The following is a 13,339-nucleotide window of genomic DNA, read 5'->3' on the forward strand; positions in this document are numbered from 1 at the left end:
CCTGGCATGGGGCAGATGTCAAGCACTCGGGTTGGAACCAGGAAAACACCTCCTTCGTTGACAGCTTAGGTGGGGCAGGTCATGCCAGGGTCTATTCATCCTGTCTGCCTGTGGTGGCCTCCACTGAGTGCCAGAGCTCTCTGTTTGCACTGTGGGCTGGGGTAGGGAAGTGAGGGTCTGGGAGTGTGTGTGTGTGCACGTGTGTTTGGTTGTGTAATTTTGCATTATGGACCTGCGAGTCTGAGTTTCTCTGTGTGAGTATTGATCGTGGACGTGAGTTTTCCACTGTGTGGCACTCTCTGTGTGTCTCTGTGTGCATTTGTGTGTCTGTGTCTGATATCTGTGAATGAGTGTATGCTGGTTGCGCAAATCTGTCTCGGGGCATGTGTGTCCCTGCTGGAGCATGTGTGTGTGTCTGTGTTTTATATCTCTGCGTGTGTTGGTTGTGTGTGTGAATTTGCTGCCCCTTTGGGTGTTCCTGATTGTATCTCTGTGTGTATGTGTATGTCCACTGTGTGTAGGGTCTGCCCTGTGGGGCTGTCTCATGTGGCCCTGAGTGTGTGTGTCTGTGTTCTCAGGGGTCGTTGCCTGTGTCTGCAGTGTGGGTCTGTGTGTGAGCCTGTCCATGAGCCCTATGCCTGAGTCCCCAGGTGAGGATGGGGGTGATTATGTGCCTGTGTGTCTCTGTGCTTGTGGTGTCTTATTTCTCTGTGAATGTGTGTGTCTGTGAACCCCAGAAATGGGCAGCCGCAGAGGGGATCTCTTCAAGGGTGACCCAGCGGTGGGTGAGAAGGAGAAAATATGTGTTTCTCCCACCCCCAGGCTCGGCCCCTCTGCCCCTGCTCCTCCCAGCCTCTGGTTTTCCCCACAGTGGTCCCATTCAGGCCCCAAGGACAGATGGAGTAAAGGATCAGTTCACAGGACCCGAGACCAGGGGGTCAGGGGGGCTCTGGATAGCAGGAAGGGGTAATAGAGTGTGGGGGAGGGGTGTGTGGCGAGGACACTGGGCGCCTGGGAAAGGGCTGGGGGAGTCCTGGGCCCTGGGGAGAGATGAGCGGGTGGGCTCATGTGGGGGAAAGCTGAGGGGTGAAAGCCTCTGGGTATGAATGAGGGACCGGGTACCTCTGGAGAGGTCTGCAAGAGTCCTACGGGACTCCTGGGTTCCCAGAGAGTAGGTCCCTCACTCACTCATGCGGGACCTAGGCTGGGACCTAGGACAGGCTGGTGCCTGGGGCTGCTCGGAGCATCTCTCTTGGGCCTCTGAGTCCTGGCCATCTACCGGGTCCACAGGGCCACGAAGGAAGCTGGGGCCAGCAGGGAGAATCAGGCCCTGGGCTCTCTCCAGTGGGGATTGGGGAGAATTACGGAGGAACCACATTTAGCACAGGTTCATCCACAGAATTAATGCACGACACAGGGGCACCGTTGATGTTCTATTCGTACTTTATTACCTCCAGCCCCAATCTGTGTGCTCATCTGGGCAATCCAGAAGGAGGAGGAGACTCGGAGGAAGAAGAGTGACTGATATTAATCTGAAAGAAACAAAAATGCTGAAATATTGGCACTCCTGATATCCTTCCAAATCAACTCTCTCAACACCCCCATCCTCACCCTCGCCATATGGGGAAACTGAGGTGGCCAGGCATTTACCCAAAGTCACACAGTGGTTTCTGAGTTTATTGACGATCACATCTGACCAAACTCCTTTTTCCGAAGTTCACTCCTTTTAATCTTGCCAGTGATGGTTTTGGGCAGCTCTGGGACAAATTCCACCTGGTTGAGGCGAAAGCAAATCCATCCTGACTTAGTCCCACCGTCACTTCCTACCAGTCCCCCCTCTCCTCCTTTGCCCCTGCACAGTCCCCCAGACAGGCTGGCACCATGTGGTGGCCTTAATGGGGCCCACCAAGGATGCCAGGTTCTCCTCCTGACCCCCTGAAGTTGGATGCAGCCTTGGGACAGGCTTTGACCAGTGAAATGTGAGTGGCAGTGAAGCGTGCCACCTCTAACAGAAGAGCTGGGAACCAGTGAGCCTGGCCGCCAGCTCTGTCCATCTCTTACGGCACCTGGCAGATACCTGTATGGTGGCTGCTCCGTTATCCTGGTCCCGAGATGAGGGGGTGTGGAGCAGAGGCCCCAGGAGAGCCTGGACATGGTGAACATGTAACATGAGCAAGGAAGATACCTTCCTTGTTATAAGCCGCTAAGACTTTGGGGGGTCTTTGTTACCCACAGTAACATCTAGCCCATCCTGCCTGCTACGTGCCCTCTGTTCTCCTCTCTGTGAGGCCACAGAGACTGATGTTAGAAGCAGGAACTCTGTTGTCAGATACACACGGGTTTGAGTTCCTGCTCTGCTTTTTATTAACTCTAATCTCAGGCAATTTACTGGGAGTCTCTGAGCCTCAGCTCCTCTCTATGAAGCAGAGTGATGAGACCATCTCAGGCTGTGGGGACGATGAAATGAAATAGTAACGCGTGTGCAGCACTGAGTCCAGGGCCCGACCCACATGGCGCATGTTCACTAGACGTGAGCTCTGCAGCTTTCTATCTGGATGGACCGTCAGCACTCAGATGACGGAGCAAAGCACTATCACAAAAGAAGGAAATGCACACTTTCGGCACATGTATCCGCTCAAACTCTGCTTTTAAACTAATAGGATAATATCATGTACATTCTTTCATTGCCTGCTTTTTCTCTTAATAATATATTGTGATCTTTTTACATTAAAAATAAAAGATCTGCAATATCATTTTAAAATACAGGATAATATTAAATTTCATGAACAACTTAATCATTTCTCTATTGTTGGACATTTTTGTAGTTTGCACACAGCATTTAAAACAAATGAAGTAGAATAAAAATATCGGAATATATGGCATGTTATAAGGATAAATATCATTTTGTTAATTTTTGTTTGTTACGTATGTATATATGTATTGAGTTGCAATATAGAATGTATTTCCAAGCATGAATTATTTTTAAAAACAGTTTGGAAGCTGCTGATTTGGATTTCCTTCTCAAATTTTGAAAGATATTAAATACCCTTCTTGGATATCTTTGGGCACTTGTCTGATTTTTTTTCTTTAGGTTAACGTGCCAGCAATGGATTCCTTTTGGGTTTCTGCCACAGGTTCCGTCTCAGTTGGCTCCACCCTACCCCTACCCCAATTCTTTCTTCTGAAGAGAAAAATGCTAGTTCTACTGGCTGTTTAAGCTTCAGCCCAGCCACCCGACGAGACTCGGGGCCGCGGAGCGCCAGGACGGCTCGGGGGGACCAGCCTCATCCACCCGCCTCACTCACCTTCCTCGGGTACTTGTACGGAGCCGTCACTGACTTCACGTGCTGCAGCTCCTTGGTGAGCTGGTCCCTGTCCCAGGACAGAAACTGTGGGGCCAGGACAATAAACGCCTTCACCACCTGCCGTGCAGAACCAGAGCGGAGGCTCAGGGTGAGCGCCAGTGAATTGTCTAGTTTACAAAGTGAATATTTATTTAATGAGCGAAAACACCAAGCTGACACTTGAGCCTTTGGAAAAGGACACACCAGGTTCTAGTCCCAATACTCCAGTCTCCACTCTATGATTGGAAAGTTACTCAACCTCTCTCACCCTCAATTTCCTTCCCTGCGAAACGGGGACAGTACAGGTTCATTCCTCACTGGGTTTAGGTAAAGATTTCACGAGATAATACATGTAAAACATGAAGCTAGTTTAACTTTATTATTATTCTTATCATCAGCGTTATCTTCATCATTTTTACTATTGTTGTATGTATACTTCTGTGCCTGGAACCTTTGGGCATTTAATAATTGTTGGTAATTTATAATTCTTATGTTATTATTTATGTCCCCACTTAATTGCACAGGGCCTTGCACATAGTAGGTGCCCAGAAAACACCTGTTGAATCAATGAATGCATGCTCTGGAGCCAGATTGCTTAGATTCCCGTTCTGGCTCCACCACTGTGTCATCTGGGCAACTTAATAACTTCTTTAGGCCCCTGTTTCCTTATCTATAAAAGGGTATAATGAGAGTCCTGAACTCATTAGGTTACTGGGGGGAAAAATGAGCAGGCACATAATAAGAGCTCATTAAATGTTAGATGTCAGCAGCAGCATTTTCAGCCACAGATGAGGCCACAGTGTCCCCTGGTCACCCCATCGTGTAAGTGCACACACACACCAACTGCGCCCTCTCTCCACCCTAGGTCCTGGGTAGACATGGCCTCGAAGTTTCCCCTGCACCTGCCTCCCCAGTGCCCACACACAGACACGATGACCTCCGTGTCCTCTTCCTCACCTCCCCTCGAATCGGTCCGGGCTGCTCACCACAGCTGACTCAGCCACTGCTGGATGCTCGGCCAGGGCATTTTCCACCTCTGCCGGCCCGATGTGATACCTGCAGGATCAAAGGTTCCTTCTCTGGTTCTGAGCAGATACCAGGGCTGGGGCGACCAAGCCCTCAGATCTCATGTTCTGGAGGATCGTATTTTCCCTTGGCACTTGACAGAGGGAAACTGTCACAGGGGGTCAGAGGCCTGTGACAGGCTGTGTAGTGGGACCACTGCAGGAAGACCTGGACGCTCCATGCTAAGAAATACAAGGCACAGGTGCTCTCTTCTCACTCACTGCCTCTGGTAGGAGGAGAGAGAGAGCTCTGTCCTCCCAGAGCTCTGCGGCCTGGCTTCAGGAGCTTCCTCCAGCATGGAACCTCTTGGAAGCCCCAAACTTGATCTTAAACATTCATGAAAATTCTCCATCCTATTCCCCACTACGTCAGCATTTGTTTTAGAAATTACAAAATAAAACAAACTCAATTTCCCTGAAATAACCAAGAGAACTTGTTACTTGTGTCATTTTTTCCCCCTAAATCACGTAAGGGTTAGGGACAACGGGTTGGGAGCCAGACCACCTTGGTTTGAATCTGGGCTGCAACCTGTACTGTCTTTGAAACTTTAGGAAACTTACTTCACTGGTCAGTGACTCAGTTTTCTCATGAGTAAAATGGGCATAATGATAACATCTACTGGGTTATACAAAGCACCAAGGAGAGTGCTTTCACCTAGTAAGCACTCCATAAAGGTTAGCTATTATTATTATTATTATTTTCTGTGACATGTTGTGCCCCATCAGAGGAGCACAGAGAATAATTTCCTCCCATCAATAGGGATCAAAGCAAGGTCTCCCTTCCTCTTTAAATTGCACGGTGTCTTATTATGATTGTTCTTCCAGACCTTCCTGAACTTCATTTTGACTATTTCTTCTGGATGCAGGGGTTGGGGGAGGTTCACAGACACCCCCGGGCCAGGGCCCCATAGACATGGCTCTGTTCAGAATTAGGCTGAGGGTCCCATGACCAATGCATGGAGGAACGTCTGGGCCAGCTAGATCCCACCAGGCGTGTGAGGGTGACACCTCCCGGCTCAGGGTCAGCCACACCTACACAGAGGCATTGATGACATCATCGCCCCTCCCCAGGAACCAGATGTGGCCCTCTGCATCCATGGTTGCTCTGTCCCCAGTGCTGTAAAAGTCCCCACACTCTGCTTCGGCTGTCCTCACCGGGTCATCCTGTAAAGAGAACAGCACCCCTCTGTGGAGAAGGCAGCGAGTCTAGAGATGAAGAGCCACAACCTGGGGCTCAGATCTGGGTCCGAATCCTCCTTGTCACTCCACCTGGCACCTGGGCAAGTTTTGTCATCTCTCCAAGTCTATTTTCTTTACATGCAAACACTCAATGCACTCTACTGCTGATTTAGTGGGCAATATTACACCAATTTTAAGGATAATTTTTTAAAATAACACCTCGCTTTTGTGTGGCTCTCCAGTAGAATACGATTTCCTACACCATGAACTCCGTGTATTTGATTCACTGTGAGAAGCTCAGCGTTCACACAGTAACTGGACAGATGGGAGGTGTCAATAAATATTTGCTGAACGAATTTTCTTCCCAAAACACTACCTCATTTGATCCTCACAGAAAGCCTGTGAGGTTGGTATTACTTTAATTAAACTTATTTTAAGATAATGATAGATTCACATGCACACTGTAAGAAATAATACAAAGAGATCCCATGTACCCTTTACCCAGTTTCTCCCAACGGTAACATCTTCCAACACTATATAGTTCAACATCACAACCAGGATACCGACATTGATGCAATCCACCAATCTTACCCAGATTTCCACAGTTTTTCACTTGTACTCATTTGTGTGTGTGTGTGTGTGTGTGTGTGTGTGTGTATGTGTATTTAGCACAATGCAATTTTATCACATGTGTATATCAACCACCAGTCAAGAGACAGAACAGTCCCGTCATCACCAGGAGCTCTCATGTTGCTTTTATACCCACGTCCACCTCCCTCCTCCTCCTTCTCTCCCTCCCTCTCCATCCCTAACCCCTTGGCAATGCCTAATCTATTCTCCATTTTCATAATTTTGTCATTTTAAGAATGTTACATAAGTGGAATCATATAGAATGTAACATTTGGGAATGGCTCTTTTTATTTTTTCATTCAGTGTAATTCTCTGAAGATTCATCCAGGTTGGTGTGTTCATCAATAGTTCAATCCTATTTATTGCGGAACAGTATTTCATGTTATGAATGAATCACAGTTTGTTTACCCATTCACCCATTGAAGGGCATCTGGGTTGTTTCCAGTTTTGTTTTGTTTTGTTTTGTTTTGTTTTGTTTTGCTGAGGAAGATTCTCCCTGAGCTAACATCTGTGCCCATCTTCCTCTGTTTTGTATGTGCGTCACCACCACAGCATGGCTGATGAGTGGTGTAGGTCTGCACCTGGGATCCAAACCCACAAATCCGAAGTGGAGCATGCCTAACTTAACCACTATGCCACGGGACTGGCCCCATCCAGTTTTTAGCTATTAGGAATAATGCCACTATGAATATTCATGCACAGGTTTTGTGTGAGGCTGGCATTTTTCATAGCCCATGTTACAGAAGAGGAAACTGATGCTCAGAGAGGCACAATCACTTGCTCAAAGCCACTCAGCTGGTTGGTGGAAGGGCTGGTATTTGAATTTAATTCTTGCTCTACAGCCCATGCACTTGACCACCAAGCAATGTGTTGGGATCTTCCCTGTTGTGGGACATGACATGATTTTAAGAGGTTCCAGAAAAAAACATCGGATCACATTCCTTTTTAGATTCCCTTCCAATTGTTCTGATTTGGCTCCGACATATTTTTAAAAGCTCTGGAACTACCAAGAGGAAGGTAAGTTTCAAGATCAGAGCTTTTAGTGGGAACAGGATGTAGCTAAAATTTAACAAAGTTGTTTGGTTTGTATTATAGTTATGGTTACAACTGCCTTTTGCTTTTGGCAAGTGCTACTGTTTTCCACTTGTGATACCACATCAACTTTTTTAAAAAGGAAATGTTTTAAAGTAAAATAATAAGTGGATTTAGAGAGAAAAATTAAGTAAGTGATAATATAGATGGTGCACACAGATAAGGTAAAAAATAGTGGATGTGGACATGGATGACTCAAATTTAGGAAATATTGTATCAAGGGGTACAGCAAAGTCCCACCCCCATTCATGCACCACTTGAACTGCTGTCCAGCTCAGTGTACTGTGTGTTGGTACAGTTGGCCTGACACACCCTTGTGGACACGCCTTCCAGGAGGAAATGAACTTTCTTGATGACAATCATCAGAGACTGGAACCTGGATGATGGGATTCACACATCCAGGGAAGGAATCATGCTCCCAGGGCCAAAGAAAAGCTCCTTAATGGTAGGGGCACAGTATCCTATCTACCACACAGACGTGGGCAGAGTCCACAAAGACACCCAAGTGGGTTCTCAACCTTGACTGCTTTTCAAAAGTGCTACTAGGGAGTGATATAAAGAAAATGGCCTACTAGAAAGCTGTAAGCTCTTGTTCCGCTACAAAACATCAAAAACAAACAAGCAAACAAACAAACTACCAGGAGCTGTCTGAGCTGACTTTGTAGGAGCTCTAGAAGAGTCAAAGGTCTACAACAACCGTGCAAATACCCAATCAAGAAAAGCCACCTTCAAAACGGTAGGGAAGTTTCATGCCATTTTTACTCACATTTCATGCCATTTTTGCTCTACAGCCCATGCACTTGACCACCAAGCAATGCATTGGGATCTTCCCTGTTGTGGGACATGACATGATTTTAAGAGGTTCCAGAAAAAAACATTGGAACCTTGCCTCACCTTTCCCCAGCATGGCAGATTTGGTCTTGAGTAGACAGCAGCCCGGTTCCCAGTACCCCTGCTCCAACCAGAGGGAGCAGAGCAGATCTTATTTGCAAATTATTGTGTAATCTGTTCTAACCTCTCTGGGGACACCTGAAGGGCTGATGCAAGGCCCTCATTTCACACGACTCAGAATGCAGACGGGAAGAGCAGCAGGCACTGCTCGTAAAAGCCACACGGTGGACTACAACTAAAGACGCCTGAGATGAGAGACTATGGGGGAGATATACAGTAGACCCTCAAGGTCTGGGGGAGAAGCTAGGGTAGACTTTCCAGGAAATTGAGATATCCAAGACAGCTATGAACATGCGGGATTTAGAAAGCCATCACACACCCAGGCAATGCATGCTCAGAACGTCCTGAGAGGACCTGAAGCTTCCACCTCAGGCTGATCCCTAGGCTCAGAGCAAGGCTGGCCAAGTTGTGGGGAGTTCCTCACACAGAGCCAGTCTGCACAGGGGTCGTTCTCTGTTGTCGTTGCTGTTGCTGTTTGTGTTTGCTTGTTTGAGCTCCTGGCACTCAAGGAAATCTCTGACAAAACATTAGCTGAGGGGATTGCTGTGAATATGGTGGCATAGGAGGACTCTGAATTCACCTCGTCCCACGGACACAACAAATTTACAACTACCTGTGGAACAATCACCTCTGAGAGAGATCTGGAAACTGGATAAAAAGAACCCCAACAACAAGGGACAACACTGACAGAAGTGGAAGAGGCAGAAATACCCTTCTGCTGCAGAAAAAAACCCATTCTAGCTGCAGTGCCTCACAGCCAGGAACAATCATAAGGTACAAAGCTTTTCCTGGAGGAACAGGGGGTTTGTGCAGGAGAGCTACGCCACAATAAGCAGTCTTTGAATTCAGCACAACGGAGATGCCTGTCATAATACCTGGCTTTGCTGGCTATTAAAACCAATGGGGAATACCCCCAGAAAAGCTATCAAACATAAGAGAAAGAAAAGCTTTCCCTTAAAAGGCCCACACACAAATTCATCCGTTCCAGAAACCAACAAAAAATCATCAGAAAGAAAGGTGCATAGTCCTTTGGTAACAGAGACTCACTTGAAAAGCTGTCTCAGAGAGGCAGAAGGCAGCTAGGCCCACCTCCCCAGGGACTGAGTCACTGGGGGCAGCCATCGCTGAGACCTAGTACAGGCATGCTGACACAGATGCTGGCAGATGCCATTGGAGTTCTTCCCCCGGCCTGTTAGCCCAAGGGTTTGCCCCACCCACTAGAGCTCTGATTTAATCCAGCTCAGCCAGAGCAGGCAGTCTGCCCTAGGGACTGGCCCCACCCACCAGCAAGCCCAGAGAACTTGTGGGCCTGCATAGGTGGGGTGTGTGGGACCTCTGCAGTGGGGTGAGTGGGTCCGCCTTTGTGGGGTAGTGCATGCAGGAGGGGTGGGCCTGTGTTGGCGGAGTGTGTGGGACTTCTTCAGCGGAGCAAGTGGGTCTGCTTCAGTGGGACAGGTGTGCACATGGGACAAGACTGCATTGGCCAGGTGTGTGGGTCGGTGGGTGGTGGGGCTTGTAAGCTGCAGCAGACTTGTGCCACTGGCCTCTTTACACAACCACACAGGAAATCTGTCCCACCTTCCAATGCCTGAAACGATTGTATGCTGCCATGCCTGGGGCCAGCCCCACTCAGCTGCACCCCCGAGAAAGCTGACAACAGGCTCACATTCTGGAGGCCTAGAGCAATTGTGAGCCCCTGAGCCTAGCAACCAGCCACATTGGGGGCCTGACTCACTTAACAGCAAATCAGCAGCAGGTGTGTGCTATTAGACCTTGCAGCCAGCTGTGCTGGGGTTCCTCGTGCCCAATAAAGTGACTAAAGTGACTGTAGTAGCTGCACACAGCTGAGCCTTACAACCAGCTGGCCTGGGGGTCAGCCTAGCCTACCCATGCACCTGCAGCAAGAGCAATCCTGCCACAACAGAAGGGAACATGTAGCCCATACAGGTGACACTCCTGGAACATTTGAAACTGGTGAGGAGAGGGAAGCACATTGCTGGGCCCCATGAGGCACCTGTTACACAAGGCCATATATCCAAAATTGGGAGATGTAGCTGATCTACCTAATACATAGATATAGGCACAAAGAAGTAAGCAAAATGAGGAGACAAACGAATATGTTCCAAATAAGGGAACAGGACAGATCCTCAGAAAAAGAACTAAACAAAACAGAGATAAACAGTCTACCTGATAAAGAGTACAAACTAATAGTCATAAAGAGGCTCACTGATTTTGGAAGAATAGGTGAACACAGTGAGAACTTCAACAGAGAATTGGAAAATATAAAAAAGAACTAATCAGAACTGAAGAATACAATAATAGAAATGAAAAATTCACTAGAGGGAGTCAACAGCAGAGCAGACGACACAGAAGAATGGATCAGCGAGCTGGAGGAAAGAATAAATGAAATCACCCAAGCTGAACAGAAAAAAAGAATTAAAAAGAATGAGGACAGTCTAAGGGATCTCTGGGACAACATCAAGTGTACTAACATCCATATCATAGGTGTCCCAGAAGGAGAAGAGAGAGACAAAAGGGCAGAGAACCTATTTGAAGAAACAGTAGCTGAAAACTTTCCTAACCAAAGGAAGGAAACAGATATCCAGGTACAGGAAGTAAAGAGAGCACCACACAAGATGAACCCAAAGAGGCTCACACCAAGACACATTTTAATTAAAATATCAAGAATTAAAGATAAAGAGAGAATCCTAAAAGCTGCAAGAGAAAGGCAACAAGTTACATACAAAGGAATCCCCATAAGGCTATCAGCTGACTTCTAAGCAGAAACCTTACGGGCTATAAGGGAGTGGCACCATATATTCAAAGTGCTGAAAAGAAAAAACCTAAAGCCAAGAATACTCTACCCAGCAAGGTTATCATTCAAAATGGAAGGAAAGATAAAGAGTTTTCCAGACAAGCAAAAACTAAAGGAGGTTATCATCAATAAACCAGCCTTACAAGAAATGTTAAAAGGACTTATTTAAGTGGAAAAGAAAAGACCACAAATAGCAATAAGAAAATTATCAAAGAAAAACAATCACTGGTAAAGGCAAATACACAGCAAATGTAGCAGATCATATAAAACTAATAGGAAGGTCGAAAGATGAAAGTACTAAAATTATCTATTTCCAATGATAAGAGGTTACACACACAAGAGGTGAAATATGATATCAGAAACATAAAATGTGGGAGGAGGGAGTAAAAGCATAGGGCTTTTAGTAAGAGGCCAATATAAGAGATCATCAACTTAATATAGATTGCTATTTACATAGGTTATTATACACGAACCTCACGATGATCACAAACCAGAAACCTATAATAAATACAAAAAAAATTAAGAGAAAGAAACCCAAATATATTACTAAAGAAAGCCATGAAATCACAAGGAAAGAGAGCAAGAGAAGAAGAAAGGAACAGAGAAGAACTACTAAAACACCCAGAAAAAAAGTAACAAAGTGGAAATAAGTATATACTTATCAACAGCTACTGCAAATGCCAATGGAGTAAATGCTCCAATCAAAAGACATAGGGTGGCTGATTGGATAAAAAAACAAGGCCCATATATATGCTGCATAAAAGAGATTCACTTCAGACCTAAAGACACTCACAAACTGAAAGTGAAGGGATGGAAAGAGATACTCCATGCAACTGGCAATGAAGAGAAAGCTGGGGTAGCGATACTTACATCAGACAAAATAGACTTTAAAATAAAAACTGTAACAAGAGACAAAGAAGGGCACTACATAATAATAAAGGGAACAATCCAACAATAGGATATAAGACCTGTAAATATCCATGCAACCAACACAGGAGCCCCTAAATATATAAAGTAATTATTAACAGACATAAAAGGAGAAATAGACAGTAACACATAATAGTAGGGGACTTTAACACTCCACTTATATCAATGGATAGATAATCCATACAGAAGATTAATAAAGAATCAGTGGCCTTAAATGACACATTAGACCAGATGGACTTAGTAGATATATACAGAATATTCCATCCAAAAACCGCAGGATACACATTCTTTTCAAATGCACATGGAACATTCTCCAGGATAGATCACATACTAGGCCACAAAACCAGTCTCAATAAATTTAAGAAGACTGAAATAATACCAAGCATCTTTTCTTACCACAATTGTATGAAGCTAAAAATCAACTACAAGAAGAAACCTGGAAAAGTCACAAATATGTGGACATTAAACAAAATGCTACTGAACAACAATTGAATGAATGAAGAAATCAAAGGAGAAATCAAAAAATTTAACTCCATAACCATGGTGATGAGGGGTGGGAAGAGAACGTGAGGGAGAGTGAGAGTGAAAGAAACACATCTGTGCATCTGCCCTGGCATGAGCCTGAGATGACAGATAGAACCTGCAGTTCCTGCAGTCAGCCTGGATTCCCGGGCTCTTCTCCTAGACTGGGAGTCTCTTGGGGCATCTATGAGGGTAAATCCCAGCCTCCTACGGTGTTCAGTCAAAGAACTGCAAATCATCCCAGTGCTGGAGGAAACAATAGCTCCACTGGTCTTGCTGAGAAGGCAAGACCATACTGACTGGTCAATTTAAGGAATTTTCAAAAAGTATTCTCTATTTAACTATTTCATTTAATTCTTTGACTTCAGAATCTAGAATAAGATGTGAATTCACTGTAATGTTTGCCTTTGGGAGTTGAAGTAAAGAGCTTTAAAAACTGAGGGGTTGCCTCAGGAAAGCAGACCCAGTGTGGTTTGTGTGTGTGATATGAAAAGTGCCGGAAGGCTCACAGAATCAGAGTTTTGGAGGTGGAAGGGAGTCTTCCTAACTGCCAACACTTCCCTAACTTTTCCTGCAATGTCCCTAAAGGCACTCAGCCCCTGGGAGATGGAGTGTTTGCTCCCAAAGCTTCCTGCCAGCCACAGCCTCAATTTTCCTTGCAGTCTCCAGTTTCATCTTAAAAATTCATTTTAATCTTTCATCCAACTTCTTCATATATTTATTTCTTATATAAAAAAATATTTTAGATTTCCTATCTACAAGGAAGATGTAACACAATAACCATCCGACTTTAGACATCTCCTTTGCACAGTCCC

At 45.7% G+C, this 13,339-nt stretch overlaps 1 pseudogene; it reads right to left on the reverse strand.

The window, feature by feature from the left end:
- Positions 1-1,669: 1,669 nt before the first annotated feature.
- The window catches only part of LOC131422000 (acyl-coenzyme A synthetase ACSM2A, mitochondrial-like), a 75,163-nt pseudogene continuing 63,493 nt past the window's right edge, over positions 1,670-13,339 (reverse strand).

This window comes from Diceros bicornis, chromosome 26, assembly GCF_020826845.1.
Source record: "Diceros bicornis minor isolate mBicDic1 chromosome 26, mDicBic1.mat.cur, whole genome shotgun sequence".
In the NCBI taxonomy this organism is placed as follows: domain Eukaryota; kingdom Metazoa; phylum Chordata; class Mammalia; order Perissodactyla; family Rhinocerotidae; genus Diceros; species Diceros bicornis.